Consider the following 11,970-nt stretch of genomic DNA (forward strand, 5'->3'; position numbering starts at 1 on the left):
GTCAACCATGAAGGGTAACTTCAGATACCCCCTCAACAGCTTGGCGCCCGAACGTGGGGTCCCAAACAGGAACGCTTCTGCCCCCCGGAGGACAACAAGACAAAGGACCCTCGGACCAGACAGGCACTGGAAAATTGGGACTAATCATCCCCCCACAACAACCACGGTAATTTGGCAGTTATACTGTCCAGACTGATCGTTTGGTGTGGTTTTCCAGTGTTTGTTGCTGCAAAGAGGATCTGAGGTTTGTCCCCGATGGTGGGGTGATTCTTGGGTGGAATCATATAGAGGTGTAGTTCCAAGTTCTATTGGGGGCCCAGTGCTCGAACCGTACCTCATAAAGGACGGACACCCCGGATTGACCAGTGATTGTAATTCTCTTTATAGTCAAAATATCCTGAAATCCTGATCACTGTTAGAATCAGGGATAGTGAGGTGATCGAAGATGGGTAGGATACGTAACACAGGAATATATAGATGTATATGTCCAGAGGTGTCTGGAGGGTTAGTCTGAGACTCCCTCCTCCTTTCACTGAGTAACGCGTTTTTGGGTTGTCCCAGTGGGGGACAGAGAGACCTGGTGGAACAAACCGTACGGCCGCTCGGTATTGTGCACAACTAAAGTAAGGATATTTAGCTCTAAAGGAGAATCATGTTTCCGGAAGAAAAAGAAGAATTTGAATTTATGTGAAGTTTTTGTAGAAATTAAGTCTGAGAACTGCTGTATTCTGTTTCTGTGTGAAAGACACCATGTTCTATTACCTGATGGGAGGGGGGAGTTAAACCGTTGCAGGGATTTGCTTTTGATTTTTTTCTCTGTGTTCTTATCTCTACTGAGTCTCTGGTATGGAGGGGGCACATAGCTGCACTCAATATTTTCTGTATAGTCTGTCCTTGGTGTGGAACGCGCTGGGAAATCTGTGTTTTGTTTAAAGGAACAGTATTGTATTGCAGTAGAAAGAAATATTGGAAGTTGAAAGTGAAATATGTTGCCTAGTTTAAGAAGGAAACTTGTAAGTGATTGTTTGGTTATGAGTGTGATTGAAAGATTTGTAAAAGATTCACCTGCTTCAAGTTGAGTGATTGATATATAGCAAATTGAGGATCAACAAAGGAAGTGAGTTCTGATTGTCTCTGTTATTGCTACATTGAAAAAGGAAAGCTGTTTACTACTAAGACAGAAACTGAGAAAGTGCCTGGATGTTTTGTGGTGCAGGAAGGAATTGAGAAAGTGACAGATTAATGTGTCGGGAAAGCAAACAATTAAAAATGGTGAACCGGACCAGGGGGTCTCCCTGCTAGATAATAAGGTCCCTCCCGAGGAAATGAAACCTCTTCTTCCGACTGTAAGCCCTACGCCCCTTAACCCCAAGGCACCAATGTATCCTGGACTGCCGAGAAGTTCTATGGGCTTCTTATGGTAGTGTTTAAAGATCTGGGATTCTCACTGTATAATAAAGCCCATTCACACCTTTTTGTGGCAGCTTTGATGTCCGGCCTCAAACCTGAATTGAAAGAGGCAATAATGTCAGTTAGTCCTTATCAGTGGCCCATACAACAGACTCCAGCTCCTGCTCTCCTCCCATACACAAATCCAGTCCCATACTCCAATATTCCTTTTAACCCTATGTCTGGGAATCCCACTCCCTAGCCCCGCCGTGCCAATTCTCGCTTGCAGTGTTGGCGCCGTGGCCGGCCCGGTCATTTTCAGAGAGATTGTCATACCCCTGCTGACAGATGCTACCTTCAGGTTCCCCCTTCCACCCGTAACCTGAATACTGAGAGCCCTAGAGGATACCAGGGTTACAGACAGCCCCAAAATCCTGATATTCGCCCCTACTGAAGGGGTGGCCAACCAGGGTCTGCCATCACAATGTCCTCCACCAAATCTGGGGCATGCTCATCTGTCACGCTTCCTGTCGGGGACACCCTTGTTAAGTTCATGGTAGAAAACTGGGGAGGCCAATTCCATAATCAAGTCATCAGATGTACCTACGATATCCCTATTCAATTTTCAGATCAAGAGTTTGTTTTAATCGGAGTAGATGGCAGACCCAATAAACACAAATACAAAACCCATTCCTATGGGACCTTTCCCTGAAGTTACTGCTCAGTTTGTAATCTCTCCCACATGTCTAGTAAAATTAATGGGGGCAGATTTATTATCATAGTTCCCCTCCAGAATACAATTCCAAGATGATGGTCAGATGGTTCTTCTGTTATATAACCCTTATGCAGATGAAAATAGTGAGGTCTGTATCCTACTGTTGAGGAGAGCCATAAGATCAAATACTTAATTAACCTCAAGACATAAGAGACTGAGAGAAGCAACCCATAGCATGTATTGTTTAACCTTACATAAGCTTTCTCAGATCAAAGTGAGACACTAAAGATGGCTGCCATTTCCTGTACCAGAGCCATGTGCTGGTATCCAAGATGACGCCCACCCTGATGACCTCATGGATCCACCCAGTGACGCCCACCTTGATGACCTCATGGACCAACCCACCCTGATGACCTAATGGATCCACCCAGTGACGCCCACCTTGATGACCTCATGGACCAACCCACCCTGATGACCTCATGGATCCACCCATGGACTTGCTCATTGCCCAACCCACTAACCAATGGAATGCATCCGATCACTCCCATTTTAAAGCTAACCGAGCCCCCCTTACAGGGGTTATATAAATCCGTGTCCTGACTAAATAAAGCCCTTTGGAGCTGAGCCATAGATTGATCAAGGAAAGTTTACATCTGACTGTGTTGTCATATGTTATTTCTTCAGTGCGCACCTGATCAATATCCATTAGGCCAGGAGTAGGCAACTGAACTAAGTGAACATTTTATTAATTGTTCAACCTAACATATTTGGCTGCCCAACCTGGGGCCAGCAGAGGAAGAGAACTGAACCCTGAGGACCGGCGAGTGGAACAGTAAGACGCGCTGAATACCCCGAACCTGGAGCCTGATCACCTCCTTACCGTGTTCTGATAAGTCTGCTGATTTTTATAATTTGTAGTCTTTACCTGTGTCCTTCGGGGTATCCTGTGCAGATTGCCTGACCGTGTCCGGTTTTCGCGGTATCTGTAAGACGGCAGAAGGCTCTCTCCCCTGCTGGTCATTTACTTGCAAGAACCGTCACATGTTTTAGTTGCCTACTGCCTGTTACGTGTTGTGAAGAGGGGAGATGACTGGTAGTTAAGAGAGCAAGTGGATTTTTCAGCGTTTTAAACAAAAAAAAAAAAAAAAAAAAAGGAAAGCAAATTTAAAAAAAAAAAAAAAAAAAAAAAATTTTTATTGTCTGTGGTACAGTACACGGTTGTCGCCTGTGATACGATTTTCAGTTCTGTATAGGAGAGACTAGGACCTGGAGTGAATTGACTCGGCCTAGGAGGGGCCCGTTAACTTGGAGTGAGATGACTCAGTTCGAGCCAAATAAATTTAGTTTTGTCTTGTGACTTTGAGTGAATTGACTCAGCACGGGGCCTGGTAATTTAGGAATAATTTGATTAAGTAGGGAATAATTGGTTTGTAAAGTATGGAACACGGAAGTCAGACAGGGACCACGTGACAAGAAGGAATAGGAACTGAGTGCTGCAGACTCAGTTCTTTAGAATCTCAGGTTTGAGTCATCTCCCCCGTCTTATTGTTTGTTTGGCGTTTGTTATCTTGATAGAGATATAGATATCTATAGAAAGATGGGGAAAGTAATGCAGATCTGTCGTATTGGCACTAAGCCAAATTCAGATGGCAAGATAGACCCGTGTACATTAGTGGCGACTCATGAAGGGAAGAGTCACGTTAAACAATGTAAAAAGCTCATGAAGTTGTGTGGAATGCCAGTAGGGGGGAGGTTACAGCCCCTGGAGTGGAAGATTTGTCTAGGAAAAAAAAAGGTATCCTAGAACATAATGAATTGTTGTCTCTGAAAGTCTTTATAGAGAAAATTGGGTAGAAGAGGAAAGGAATAAAAAGAAAAGAGTTTTGAGTTGTGTATAACAAAAATATATCCTGTGAGCGGCCACCACCGTATAATGGTGGCCCAGAGCCATGTGCTAACTCTGGCGGCAGCCATTTTAATGACGGGCCATGTGCTTATTCTGATGCAGCAGCCATTTTGTGGATGGCAAATGTGTTAATGCTGGCAGTAGCCATTTAAAGGAATAAAAAGGGCAGTTTTGAGTTATGTGTATTACAAAAATATATCCTGTGAGCGGCCAGCACCGTATAATGGTGGCCCAGAGCCATGTGCTAATTCTAATAGCAGCCATTTTGTGGATGGGCCATGTGCTAATTCTAATAGCAGCCATTTTGTGGATGGGCCATGTGCTTATTCTGATGGCAGCGGCCATTTTGTGGATGGCAAAAGTGTTAATTCTAATGGTGGCCATTTTGTGGATGGTAAATGTGCTGCTCCTGGTGGTGAACATCTTAGTCTAAGGCTACACACCACATCACCAAATCCTTGCTACCCAGTAATGACCACTAACAGCCAACACTATATTCCTTCGGGAAGTGAACAGGCTTTACCCATGTTTCCTGTCTCAGTGGTTTCCAGTGGGGCACCGACCCTTTCCCCTATCACTCCTGTCGTGAATCCAGCAATCCTCCCACCTGGATCATCCACGGCACCAACCCTTTCTACTGTCACTTCCAGTGCCAATTTAGCCGCACACCCACATGAGATGCTCCAAGCAATGACCTCTCCTCCCAATGCTTCCACTACAACAGCACTCTCACAGTTTACATAACCCTATACCTGGTACCTCACAGGCTCTCTCACAGCTAAGCGCACACTTGTATGGGACGATGGCAACTGTACCAAGGGGGGCTCAATCTGGGAGAGGGGTACCAATAGCACAGGAAGCACAAAGGGGAGGGAATGTTGGCAACCTATTTTTGAAAAAGAACTTCCTGAGGGACCCTTGTTAGTGGTGGGAAAGGGTGACATAACAACAATGAAGACAGACGCTATTGTTAATGCTGCCAATTCTCGGTTAGAGCATAATGGAGGTGTAGATAGAGCTATAGTGTAAACAGGAGGGGCGACTATTCAAGCTGACAGTCAAATCATTGTTGAGTCAGGTGTTCAGATAGCTGTTGGGGATATAGCGGTGACTATATCTGGCAATCTTCCGTGTAGAATGATCTTACATGCTGTGACCCCTACTTTTGACCCTATTCATCCAGACGTTAGTGCTCAACAACTTTGTGCAGCAATAACTCGCATTTTAGAGTATGCGAATATTAGTGAGCAGATTGAGACCTTGACAATTCCCGCCATTGGTGTTGGCATTTTCGTTTTCCCTGTTCATGCATATACAAGGGAAATCGTTGGAATTATAATAAACAAGTGTAGCCCCCAGGCATTTTCTGCCTCTCTGAAGTCAGGTTAAATAGTAATGAGGACAGGACTGTTAAAGCTTTTAAGACTGCCTGCGTCACCCGGACCCCACACCATGATCCTGGAGCTGCCCAAATAGAGCCCCTCATTCCAGGACTGTTACCTTCTCCTGCTCCTCATACACAAGGGATTACATCTGTACTCCCGGTGCCATCTCTACTCCCACCTCAGGTGCCACCACCAACAGCGCCAATGCTCATGTCTGAGGAGCCCACCCTCTACGTCAAGTTTACACCCCAGCAAGCTGCTACTCTGTTGAACCAACTTCCAGATCCAGAAAAACATCAGATGCTTTTCTACAGAAGCATGCTTCAAATCCAAAGGAATTACTCAGCCACGTGGCAAGATCTCATTTCCCTGGCAAATCTTAAAGCAGGCGATGCATATTGGCCTGTTATGGAAATCGCATTCAATGATGCCTCACTTGCTCACTTGCCAGTGACACCACATGGGACTCTGGTGTTGAGTTGTGCCAACAACTTAAGACGTGGGGATGAGTTGGCTGACCTATCACTTATTGTCGCCAATGGATTCCAGATGCCTCCAAGCTGATGCAGCCATTGTACGATGACCTTAAGACGTCAGCGTTTCCACTACGTCCCAAATACGTGGAAGCTTTCTACGCTCTTAAACAGGCCATACAGTCTGCACCAGCTTTTGGAATCCCAAATTCTGATATCATCTTAAGACATCCGGTTCTCTTAATAGCTCCACACAACATAAAAGCTATTTTTGAAACCTAAACGTCTGTTCGCTGCACCATCCTCAACCCATCGATGCTGCTTCCTCTTTCCAGGGGGGATGTGGATGATGATGATGATGCTCTCGGCGATGATGCTTCTACACACTCTGAGGATCATGACTGTCTTGAACAAATGCAGGAAGAAGTAGCTTCCAAGAAAAACGTGTCTGAAGACCCATTCCCACATGCTGACCTGACGTTCTTCACTGATGGTTCCAGATTTGCAGATGAAACGGGAAGGTTCCATACGGGATATGCCGTGGTTACACATGACCAGGTCATCTCAGATGGATCCTTACCACCGCACGTCTGCACAAGAAGCGGAACTTAAGGCTTTGACACTGGCTTGTCAGGAAGTGACAGAGAAGGTGGTCAACATCTACATGGATTCAAGATATGCTTTCGGAGTGGCTCATGACTTCGGCAGTATCTGGAAAGCCAGAGGATACCTAACGTCCAGTGGAACTGTTGTAAAACATGCTGCAACCATACAAGAACTTGTGGCCGCTCTAGATCCACCTTCGGAGGTTGCAGTGATCAAGATCAAAGCTCACGGGAGATTGGATTCTCCAGAAGGAAGGGGGAACTTTTTTGCTGACAAAACAGCAAAAACCTATGCTGCGGATCCATTTGGGAAAGAGAAAGCAGCGGTGTACGTGTCACAATATACTGAAGGGCCTAAAAGCTCTCGTGAGGTTTATCCATCTACATCAAAACAAGACACCAGATGATGAAAAGAAGTCATGGCAAGATGGAGGATCTAAAAAGGATGAAGATGGAGTCTGGAGGATGAACAAAAAGCTCTGTCTACCCCGTAATCTGTACCCCTCGGTGACAGAATGGGCACACGGTATCACCCAGAGGCAAGTATCAGATGAATGACTTGATTTGGAAGACTTATATGGCACCTGGGATCTCTACTGTCACCCAAAAATATTGCAAGTCCTGCCTTGTGTGTGCAACATGACATCCAGCACCGCCTCAGAAAGTTACTCAGAAACATTTGGCTAAACCACTCTATCCCTTTCAGAGGATTCAGATCGATCATATGGTAGTGACTGACATGTTCTAAGGATGGCCCTAAGCCTATCCAGTAACCAGCATGACTGCCAGTGTGACTGTTAACCCCTTCACCCCCGGAGCTTTTTCCGTTTTTTCATTTTAGTTTTTCGCTCCCCTCCTTCCCAGAGCCAAAACTTTGTTATTTTTCCGTCAATATGGCCATGTGAGGGCTTATTTTTTGCGGGACGAGATGTACTTTTGAACGATACCATTGGTTTTACCATGCCATGTAACAGAAAACGGGAAAAAAATTCCAAGTGTGATGAAATTGCAAAAAAAGTGCAATCTCACACTTGTTTTTTGTTTGGCTTTTTTGCTAGGTTCAACAAATGCTAAAACTAACCTGCTATTATGATTCTCCAGGTCATTACGAGATCATAGACACCTAACATATCTAGGTTATTTTTTATCTAAGTACTGAAAAAAAATTCCAAAGTTTGCTAAAAAAAAAAAAAAAAATAAAATAAAAAAAATTTGCGTGATTTTCCGATACCCGTAGCGTCTCGAATTTTCGTGATCTGGGGTCAGGTGAGGGCTTATTTTTTGCGTTCCGAGCTGGCGTTTTTAATTATACCATTTTGGTGTAGATACGTTCTTTTGATCGCCCGTTATTGCATTTTAATGCAATGTCGCGGCAACCAAAAAAACTTAATTTTGGCGTTTTGATTTTTTTTCTCGCTACGCCATTTAGCGGTCAGGTTAATCCTTTGTTTTTATTGATAGATCGGGTGATTCTGAACAATTTTAATTGTTTTATTTTGATTGGGGCGAAAGGGGGGTGATTTGAACTTTTATATATTTTTTATTTTTTTTATATTTTTAAACACTTTTTTTTTTTTTTTAATTTTGGCATGCTTCAATAGCCTCCATAGGAGGATAGAAGCATGCACTACACGATCGCCTCTGCTACATAGAGGTGAAGTACAGATCACCTCTATGTAGCAGAAATGCAGGTGTACTTTGAACGCCGACCACAGGGTGGCGATCAAAGCAAACGGCCATCAACAACCATCGAGGTCTCAAGGAGACCTCTGGTTGTTATGGCAATGCACCGCTGACCCCCGATCATGTGACGGGGGTCAGCGGTGCGAGCACTTCCGGCCGCGCAGCCGGGAACGCTAGTTAAATGCCGCTGTCAGCGCTTGACGGTGGCATTTAACTAGTTAATGGGCGCGGGCGGATCGCGATTCCTCTCACGCTCATTGCGCGCACATGTCAGCTGTACAAAACAGCTGACATGTCGCGGCTTTGAGATGGGCTCACCGCCAGAGCCCACCTCAAAGCGAGGGGGATCTGCCAGCTGATGTACTATTCCGTCAGCTGGCAGAAAGGGGTTAAGAGACTGAAGTAGTATGCAGATATGGGGTCCCAGAGGTAATTGAGAGTGACCAAGGACCCGCATTCATTGCAGCACTGACCAAGGAACTATGGACATTGGTGGGAGCTGATTTGGGTTTACATACTCCATATCACCCTCAGAGCAGAGGGAAAGTAGAAACACTGAATGACGCCTTGAAAAATAAAATACTGAAAGCCAGTTAGGAGGTCAGACTTGGACAGACATTTTGCCCGTTGCCTTATACTCAGTCAGAAACACTCCAAGGGGTCCCACCAAACTCACACCACACGAGATTCTTTTTGGGGGAGCCTCCAAGGTTGGGTCAATATTTTCCACAATAGCTAGCCTTAGGAAGTGATACTCTTGTAAATTATGTAATTGTCCTTACTAAAGAACTGTCAGTAACACATGTACAAGTTTTATCATCCATTCCAGATCCAGATTCCAGGGAAGGTACCCATGATTTCCAACCTGGTGACTGAAGTTCATCAGAAAGACATCCCTGGAGTCGAGATTTGAGGGTCCCTACCAAGTGCTCCTGACTACTCCTACTTTGGTCAGGACTGCTGAGCGTCTCCTGGATCCATATTATTATTATTTATTGTTACAGCGCCATTTAATCCATCTCTCACATTATAAACTTGTTAGACAGTTAGGGACAGAGTAGGATCTGACCTGCTTGTCAAAGTCCAGCTACAAAGGGAGGTTTTCCACAAGGGAAAACTTGTCTCAAACTGGTGAAAACTCCAATTCCCCCCTCCCGGGCGAGACGGTCAGATATAGGATGTGTTACATCAGGGTGAGTGACATGTGTATTTTATGTAACCATGGAGATGGGAGATTGGAGAGTAATAGATCCAGCAGGTAGGAAAGTCCCGAGGACGCTGGTAGCGCGCTCCAAGATACCTCCTGATATATCCATGATTGGTCACACATTCTCTGGTGTCTATAGCATCTGTATTGTCATGAAGCCTCTGATGTCATAGTGATACTTAACACTGGTGGGTTAGGGAACCACGGTGGGATCAAGATAAAAAAAAAAAAGGGTTAATAAAGTATTTAGGGGGGACTGTTGAGGAGAGCCATAAGATCAAATACTTAATTAACCTCAAGACAAAAGAGATTGAGAGAAGCGACCCATAACGTGTATTGTTTGACCTTACATAAGCTTTCTCAGATCAAAGTGAGACCCTAAAGATGGCTGCCATTTCCTGTATCAGCATACCATGTGGCTGCCTGGCTGGTATCCAAGATGACGCCCACCCTGGTGACCTCATGGATCCACCCACAGTGACGCCCACCTTGATGACGTCATGGATCCCCCCACAGTGACGCCCACCTTGATGACCTCATGGATCCCCCCACAGTGACGCCCACCTTGATGACCTCATGGATCCCCCCACAGTGACGCCCACCTTGATGACCTCATGGACCAACCCACCCTGATGACCTCATGGATCCGCCCATGGACTTGCTCCATTGCCCAACCCACTAACCAATGGAATGCATCCGATCACTCCCATTTTAGAGCTAACCGAGCCCCCCTTACAGGGGATATATAAATCTGTGTTCAGATTAAATAAAGGTCCTTGGAGCTGGGCCATAGATTGATCATGGAGAGTTTACATCTGACTGTGTTGTTATATGTTTATTTCTTTAGTGCGCACCTGATCAATATCCATTAGGCAACTAGAGAGTGAACATTTTATTAATTGTTCAACCCAACACTTATAGTTATCTGACACTGATCTATGTGATCGGAGCAGGGCAGGGGGGAGAGGAAGCTGCCGGGACGGGCACATCATCCGAGCTGATCAATTACCAGCCTGGGAGACACTACAGCCACATACTAATCTCACGCAGCAGAGCCGGGTGTGCGTGCACTGAGCGTGCAGCAGTGTTGTGTACATGTCTGTGGGTGCAGAGAGACCGACAATACATCCATTACCTCCTGCTCCACCCAAGCGCATTATATTACTGATATTGATTCCTCATTTTTACAAAAGGGAAATTTCACTTTGGAGGAAATACATTTTCCCCATTTTCTGCGTGCGTCCTATAGTCTGGAACAGAAGGTAATTAGGGCCGGACGAGACGTTCTTGTTCTGCACGATTCCCTGTGTGTGACCGTACGTCAGGGCCCCCGGGACAATCAGACATCAGGTGTAAGGAGAACTAGAAACTTTCATCTCTGGCCCAAAACACTTTGTGGGAATTCATTACTGCTGATGTAAAAGCCTAAATTTCCAGTAGGTGGACTTCTTAGTTGCACCTGGTGTCGGCAGAGCGTCACCCCGGCAGAGCGTCCCCCCGGCAGGTGCATCACCCCGGCAGAGCGTCACCCCCGGCAGGTGCGTCACCCCGGCAGAGCGTCACCCCGGCAGAGCATCACAGCGTCACCCCGGCAGAGCGTCCCCCCCGGCAGGTGCGTTTACCCCGGCAGAGCATCACAGCGTCACCCCGGCAGGTGCGTCACCCCGGCAGAGCGTCACCCCGGCAGGTGCATCACCCCGGCAGAGCGTCCCCCCCGGCAGGTGCGTCACCCCGGCAGAGCGTCACCCCGGCAGAGCATCACAGCGTCACCCCGGCAGAGCGTCCCCCCCGGCAGGTGCGTTTACCCCGGCAGAGCATCACAGCGTCACCCCGGCAGGTGCGTCACCCCGGCAGAGCGTCCCCCCCGGCAGGTGCGTCACCCCGGCAGAGCGTCACCCCCGGCAGGTGCGTCACCCCGGCAGAGCGTCACCCCGGCAGAGCATCACAGCGTCACCCCGGCAGGTGCGTCACCCCGGCAGAGCGTCACCCCGGCAGGTGCATCACCCCGGCAGAGCGTCCCCCCCGGCAGGTGCGTCACCCCAGCAGAGCGTCACCCCGGCAGAGCATCACAGCGTCACCCCGGCAGGTGCATCACCCCGGCAGAGCGTCCCCCCGGCAGGTGCGTTTACCCCGGCAGAGCATCACAGCGTCACCCCGGCAGAGCGTCCCCCCCGGCAGGTGCGTTTACCCCGGCAGAGCATCACAGCGTCACCCCGGCAGGAGCGTCCCCCCGGCAGGTGCGTCACCCCGGCAGGTTCCTCTGCTGCTCCAGGTGAATATATTTTTTGGAGCATTTTGCAAAGTGAACCCCTTATGTTATTGTGAGGTTTCCATAAACTCCACTGGTGGCGATGGCCAGATTCTGTGTACCTGGGGGAAGTTGTACGAGGGTGCACACGTGTCCGCACAGCAGGGGAGGTCCGAGCATTTATAGACACAAAGATGAGCCGTAACATTACAACCACTTACAATATTGTGTAGATGCCCCCTGGAGACCCCCCAACCCTCCGGACCCTTCAAGACCTTGGACGTGTCCTGTGCACGAGGCCGCTGGTGATCCTTCAAAACCTTTTTACAAAAAATAAATAAATTTGAGAACAAAACCTC

Source organism: Ranitomeya imitator, chromosome 6, assembly GCF_032444005.1.
Source record: "Ranitomeya imitator isolate aRanImi1 chromosome 6, aRanImi1.pri, whole genome shotgun sequence".
Classification (NCBI taxonomy): Eukaryota; Metazoa; Chordata; class Amphibia; order Anura; family Dendrobatidae; genus Ranitomeya; species Ranitomeya imitator.